Source organism: Ursus americanus, chromosome 23 (assembly GCF_024610735.1).
Source record: "Ursus americanus isolate L20-20 chromosome 23, mUrsAme1.1.p, whole genome shotgun sequence".
NCBI classification, from domain to species: Eukaryota; Metazoa; Chordata; class Mammalia; order Carnivora; family Ursidae; genus Ursus; species Ursus americanus.
The window spans coordinates 27,851,112-27,858,760 of record NC_142149.1 but is presented as its reverse complement, the minus strand read 5'-3'; positions in this window follow the sequence as shown (position 1 = coordinate 27,858,760).

Sequence of the window (7,649 nt, the reverse complement as noted above, 5' to 3'; positions counted from 1 at the left end):
TAATATATGCCAAAGGCTGCACTAGGCACATTGCCCATATTATGTTATTTAATGACAAGAAATATTTCTCTGCTGAGGGGAGTATAAATTGGTATGGTCATTTTAGCTGTGTATATTAAAAATAAAAATGTCTTTAGCTTATGTTATAGCAACCTCTTTTCTTTGTTTTTACTAAACATTTTTACACCTGTATATTGAGACATGTTCAAGGAAGTTTATTCAAGCACGGCTAAAAATAAAAAAGAATCTAAATGTTCACAATAGAGCATTGGTGGATATAGAAATATTGTGGATTAGCTAAAAAGAATAATATTACTGTATATGTACTTATCTAGATATAACTCTATGATATATGCTGAATGAAAAAGCAAGTTAAAGAAAATTATGTAGAGTAAAATGCTATCTATATATTTAAAAAAGCATGTGATATGAAACTATCTACAAAATTGGTAGAAAAAATAAAATTTCATAGTAAAAGTTCTGGAATCTTATACTTAAAAAAATCGTTAAATGTAGTTACCACTCAGATCAAAACTAGAACTGAGAGTGCTGGACAAAGGGAATTTCTATCTGTGATGTTTGAAAATTTTGCAAAAATAACATTAAGGTATATCAAATTTAAAAAAAAAGATATTTTTTGAGAGTTGCTTTTCACATTAAAAAAACCCTTAAAAAAAAGTATTGTTAAAACACATAATTTCCCCTTTCGTCTTGGTTGCTTGTGACCCTAAGACTAAATTAGGGGCGCCTAGATGGCTCGGTTGGTTGAGCATCCAGCTCTCAGTTTTGGCTCAGGTCATGATCTCGGCGTCATGAATTAAGCCCCATGTCAGGTTCCATGCTCAGCGGGAAGTCTGCTTGAGAATCTCCCACTCTCCTTCTGCCCCTCCCCCTGCATGGCTGCATGCGCTCTCTCTCTCAAATAAAATCTTTAAAAAAAATGAAATTTAGGGAACTGTTTGATTTCATTTGCAGGAGCAAGTGGCATAGCACAAAAAGCAAGGAGTAACTCTATACACCAGGTCCTTTTCATCTCTAGCATTATTGAATCTGGATGGCAAACTTGCCAGGAAGGCGTGATTATTACCAGTTTTACAGATCAGTAAACTAAGGATTAGAAAGGTATACAATTTGCCCCAAATCCCATTGCTTGTTAGCGTGATTACATAACAGTAAAACATGCGCATGGAATAAAGCTTCTAGCATTCTGCACGGGCTTATGTCATCAGCAGAAAGCCCCAGATTTCAGGGAAATCAGGCAGATTTGCTAATCTCTTTTCCTCAAATGTTTGTTGCCCTTTGTCCATTGTCCTAAGTGATAACTCTTTCACTTTAATTCTTTGGTTCATGTTTAAAAGCACATATATTTGGAAAAGGTATCTCTTAAAGACTTTATTTCTATGTGGTGGACAGACTCTGAGGTGTTCCCAGTGACCTTTGCCTCCTAAGTGTTCATACCTTTGTGTCATTCTCTTCCCTTGAGAATGAGTGGGACTTATGAATTTCTTCTGACCAAGAGAATATGGCAAGGGTGAAGGGATATCACTGCCATGACTATGTTACCTTATCTAAGATTCTGTCTTGCTAGCTAACCTGCTATCTAGAGACTTGCCCTTCTGGCTTATTGAAGCCATGTTGGAGAAGTCTACATGACAAGAAACTGTGGGTGGCTTTTAGGAGCTTGGGGCAGCTTATAATTAATAACCAGCCAAAAACAACAACAACAAAAAGGAAGTTCTTAATCTTATAGCTTCAAGGAAATGAATCTACCAACAACCTGAGTGAGATTAGAAGATTTTTCCCCAAATAAGAATGCAGCGTGGCCAACACACTGTTTTGCTGCCTTGTAAGACCCTAAGCAGAGGACCCATTTATGCCTGATGCCCAGAAACTATGAGATAGTAAATGTGTATTGTTTTAGGTCACTGAGTTTATGGTAATCTGTTATGCAGCAATAGATAAATAATACAAGCAATCAGGCATAAATTACCATGAATGAGTTTGAAATCTGCAAACTGGACTTAATAATTTTAAAGGAGAGAAGAAAGGGGAAAAGGAGTCCCCTGGGTATCTGAGATTGTGAACAGAGCATCCCCTAAGCGAGGATAATATGTGTGGAAAGACAATATTGACTGAAGGTTTCTGGTAGTGGTCATTGTTAGCTTTACCGTTTTATCCAAGGCCACGTGGAGAATATTTATTGATTGGATGTCCCAATTCTATTTTTGAACATGAATAAAAGCTTCCATGAGATGCTTTTTCTAGGCAAGTATTAAACCTCTCAATGAGTTCAAGTCATCTGAGTAAAGATAGACAGCTAAAGGTTATAAAAGCATTTGCTTCTGAACCTGTTGTCAGGATATTACAAATCTGATGTGAGTTACAATCACCAAGAGATACCATGGCCTATTGGTTAAAACTTTAATTATTTTCTGGTATCATACTGACCCTGATCATTTTATTCCATCCCTTCTAAGGTGATGTCTGTGCTCTGGGATAATTATCTGCCACTGTGGGTTTTCCAAACTGCTTCATTGAATCCCTTTCTCAGTGATGACAGGGAAATTATATTTGTATGAAGCACTCCCCTTTTCATTCCACAGTGTATCACTACTGGCAAATTTTTCCATATCCTATTAAGTGTCAGATAATCAGCTACCTCATCCTGACAAGCATCTCCAAGTTTAGACCCTCAGGTTTCATGGTTCCAGATCTCTGTTCTGTTCCTTCAATTTTTAAGAAACACAAAAACAATTCCTCTTGGATCCGATGCCAGAAATGTTTATGCATCATTTGCATTTAGTAAATTCAGGAAGAGCAGAATGAATCCTTCTTCTCTGTGTAAGTCTGCATCTACCAGCATAGGTAACGGAGGAGGAAAGAACAAGGAATGTGCAGGAAAAAAGATCAGGAATTGAATATTGGTTCTGCCACATGCTTTCTGGCTCTGATCTCTTCAGACCTCAGTTTCCTCAAATGTACATGATGATAACATCAGCCTCATATATTGTGAGTGAACATTGATTAAGGCATAAATGTGAATAATGTAGATGCTTGGTTATATTTCAGAAGAGGCCTAAGAGTCGAATAGAATTAAGCTGAAAAATTGAATGCACCTGGTTTCTAATTCATTGATCTCTGCTCTAATCTTGATCAACTGCTTTCTCATGCGTGGGTTAGGCCTGTTCTTCTGTTCCTATTACAGCTTCTTGAGGTGAGACTATATAAAAACTGCATTTTAGATTTTTCTATTCCTTTGAGTGAGGCTTGGATGGCTATGTATTTTCCCCTTTGGACTGCCTTTGCAGTGTCCCATAGGTTCTGGACTGTTGTGTTTTCATTCTCGTTGGTCTCCATAAATTGTTTAAATTGATTTTTGATTTCCTGGTTTATCAAATCATTCTTGAGCAGGATGGTTCTTAGTCTCCAAGTGTTTGAGTTTCTTCCAAATTTTTCCTTGTGATTGAGTTCCAATTTCAAAGCATTGTGGTCTGAGAATATGCAGGGAATAATTTCAGTCTTTTGGTAACGGTTGAGACCTGTTTTGTGACCCAGCATGTGATCTATTCTGGAGAACATTCCATGTGCATTTGAAAAGAATGAGTATTCTTTTTTTCTGGGGTGTAGTGTTCTATGTATATCTATGAGGTCCATCTGGTCTAGTATGGCATTCAAAGCTCTTGTTTCTTTGTTGATTTTCTGCTTAGGTGATCTGTCTATTGCTGATAGTGGAGCGTTGAGGTCCCCTACTATTAATGTATTTTTATCTATATGTCTTTTTATTCTGGTTAAGAGTTGGCTTGTGTATCTTGCTGCTCTCCCATTGGGGGCATAGATATTTATAATTGTCATATGTACTTGTTGGATACATCCTTTAAGAATAATATAGTGTCCTTCTGTATCTCTAACTACAGTCTTTAGTTTAAAATCCAGTCTGTCTGATATGAGAATTGCTACCCCAGCTTTCTTTTGAGGTCCATTGGCATGAAAAATGGTTTTCCATCCCTTCACTTTCAGTCTGGATGTATCTTTAGGTTCAAAATGAGTCTCTTGTAGACAGCAAATGGATGGGTCATGTCTTTTTATCCAATCTGCAACAGTGTGGCACTTATGGGAGCATTTAGGCCATTTACATTGAGACTGAATATTGAGAGATATGATTTTAATGATGTCATGTTGCCTGTAAAGTCTTTGTTTCTATAGATTGTAACTTTCTGTTCTGTATCACTCTTGGGACCTTTTTACTTTTATAGAACCCCCCTTAATATCTCCTGTAGGGCTGGTTTCATGGTTACGAAATTGGTCAGTGTCTGGAGATTCTGGAAGGCCCTTATCTCTCCATCAATTCTGAATGACAGCCTTGCTGGATAAAGGATCCTTGGCTGCATGTTCTTCTCTGAAAGAGCTTTAAAAATGCCCCCCACCCCACAACCCTTTCTCTCATTCCAGGTCTGCGTAGACAGGCCTGACATAATCCTGATATTTTTGCCTTTGTACATGAGAAATTTCTTTTCTCTGGCCGCTTTCAGTACTGTATCCTTGGATCTAATATTTGCAAATTGCACTATGATGTGATGTGGCGTAGGTTTGTCGTGGTTGTATTTGGGAGGGGTCCTCTATGCCTCTTGGACACAAATGCTTGTTTCCTTTGCTAGATCAGGGAAGTTTTCAGCTACAATTTAGCAGATCAACAGAACTAGAAGCTGGTTCTTTGAAAAATAAATAAGATCGATAAGCCACTGGCAAGACTTATCCAAAAGAATAGAGAAAGGACCCAAATTAATAAAATTATGAATGAAAAGGGTCACAACCAACACCAATGAAATAGGAAGGATCATTAGAAACTTTTATCAACAGCTTTATGCCAATAAATTAAACAACCTGGAAGAAAAGGATGCCTTCCTGGAAACCTATAAACTACCAAGACTGAAACAGGAAGAAATTTATTTTTAAACAGACCAATTAATTATGAAGAGATTGAAGCAGTGATGAAAAACCTCCTGAAAAACAAGACTCCAGGGCCTGATGGATTCCTCGGGGAATTCTACCAAATATTCAAAGAAGAAATAATACCTATTTTCCTGAAGCTGTTTCAAAAATAGAAACAGAAGGAAAACTACCAAACTCATTCTATGAGGCCAGTATTACCTTGATCCCCAAACCAGGCAAAGACCCCATCAAAAAGGAGAATTACAGACCGATATCCCTGATGAATACGGATGCCAAAATTCTCAACAAGATCCTAGCTAATAGGATCCAACAGTACATTAAAAGGATTATTCATCATGACCAAGTGGGATTCATCCCTGGGATGCAAGGGTGGTTCAACATTCCCAAATCTATCAGTGTGTAGATCATATCAACAAGAAAAGAGTCAAGAACCATATGAACCTCTCAATCAATGCAAAAAAGCATTTGACAAAATACAGCATCCTTTCCTGATTAAAACACTTCAGAGTGTGGGAATAGAGGGTACATTCCTCAATTTCATAAAAACCATCTATGGAAAGCCTACAGCAAATATCATTCTCAATGGGGATAAGCTGGAAGCCTTTCCCTTAAGAGCAGGGACATGACAAGGATGCCCACTCTCGCCATTATTATTCAACATAGTACTAGAAGTCCTTGCAACAGCAATCAAACAACAAAAAGGGATAAAAGGTATCCAAACTGGCAAAGAAGTCAAACTGTCTGTCTTCGCAGATGACATGATACTCTATATGGAAAACCCAAAAGAATCCACCCCCAAACTACTAGAAGTTATAGAGCAATTCAGTAATGTGGCGGGATACAAAATCAATGCTCAGAAATCAGTTGCATTTCTATACACGAACAATGAGACTGAAGAAAGAGAAATTAAGGAATCCATTCCATTTACAGTAGCACCAAAAATCATACGTTATCTCGGAATTAACTTAACCAGAGATGTAAAGGATCTATATTCTAGAAACTACAAATCACTCTTGAAAGACATTGAAGAAGACACAGAAAGATGGAAAAATATTCCATGCTCATGGATCGGAAGAATTAACATAGTTAAAAAGTCTGTGCTACCCAGAGCAATCTGCACTTTCAGTGCCAGCCCAATCAAAATACCAATGACATTTTTCAAAGAACTGGAACAAACAGCCCTTAAATTTGTGTGGAACCAGAAAAGGCCTCGAATCGCCAAGGAATTGTTGAAAAGGAAAAACAAAGCTGGGACATCACGTTGCCTGATTTCAAGCTACACTACAAAGCTGTGATCACAAAGACAGCATGGTGCTGGCACAAAAACAGACACATAGACCAATGGAACAGAATAGAGAACCCAGAAACGGACCCTCGGCTCTTTGGGCAACTAATCTTTGAAAAAGCAGGAAAAAACATCCGGTGGAAAAAAGACAGTCTCTTTAATAAATGGTGCTGGGAAAATTGGACAGCTACATGCAAAAGAATGAAACTTGACCACTCTCTCACACCATACACAAAGATAAACTCCAAATGGATGAAAGACCTCGATGTGAGACAGGAATCCATCAAAATCCTAGAGGAGAACATAGACAGCAACCTCTATGGCATTGACCACAGCAACTTTTTTCATGACACATCTCCAAAGGCAAGAGAAACAAAAGATAAAATGAATTTATGGGACTTCATCAAGATTAAAAGTTTCTGCACAGCCAAGGAAACAGTCAGAAAAACTAAGAGGCAGCCCACGGAATGGGAGAAGATATTTGCAAGTGACACTACAGATAAAAGACTGGTATCCAAGATCTACAAAGAACTTCTCAAACTCAATACACAAGAAAGAAATAAACAAATCAAAAAATGGGCAGAAGATATGAACAGACACTTTTCCAATGAGGACATACAAATGGCTAACAGACATGAAAAAATGTTCAAAATCACCAGCCATCAGGGAAATTCAAATCAAAACCACACTGAGATACCACCTTACGTCAGTTAGAATGGCAAAAATTGACAAGGCAGGAAACAATTGTTGGAGAGAATGTGGAGAAAAGGGATAGCTCCTACATAGTTGGTGGGAATGCAAGTTGGTACAGCCACTCTGGAAAACAGTGTGGAGGTCCCTTAAGTTAAAAATTGAGCTACCCTATGATCCAGCAATTGCACTACTGGGTGTTTACCCCAAAGATACAGACATAGTGAAGAGAAAGGCCATATGCACCCCAATGTTCATAGCAGCATTGTCCACAATAGCTAAATCGTGGAAGGAGCCGAGATGCCCTTCAACAGATGACTGGATTAAGAAGTTGTGGTCCATGTATACAGTGGAATATTACTCAGCCATCCAAAAGAACAATTTCTCAACATTTGCTGCAACATGGACGGCACTGGAGGAGATAATGCTAAGCGAAATAAGTCAAGCAGAGAAAGACAATTATCATATGGTTTCAGTCATTTATGGAACATAAGAAGTAGGAAGATCAGTAGGAGAAGAAAGGGAAGAAGAAAGGGGGGTAAACAGAAGGGGGAATGAAGCATGAGAGACTATGGACTCTGAGAAACAAACTGAGGGCTTCAGAGGGGAGGGAGGTGGGGAATGGGATACTGGTGATGGGCATTAAGGAGGGCACGTATTGCATGGAGCACTGGGTGTTATACGCAAGTAATGAATCATGGAACTTTACATAAAAAACCAGGGA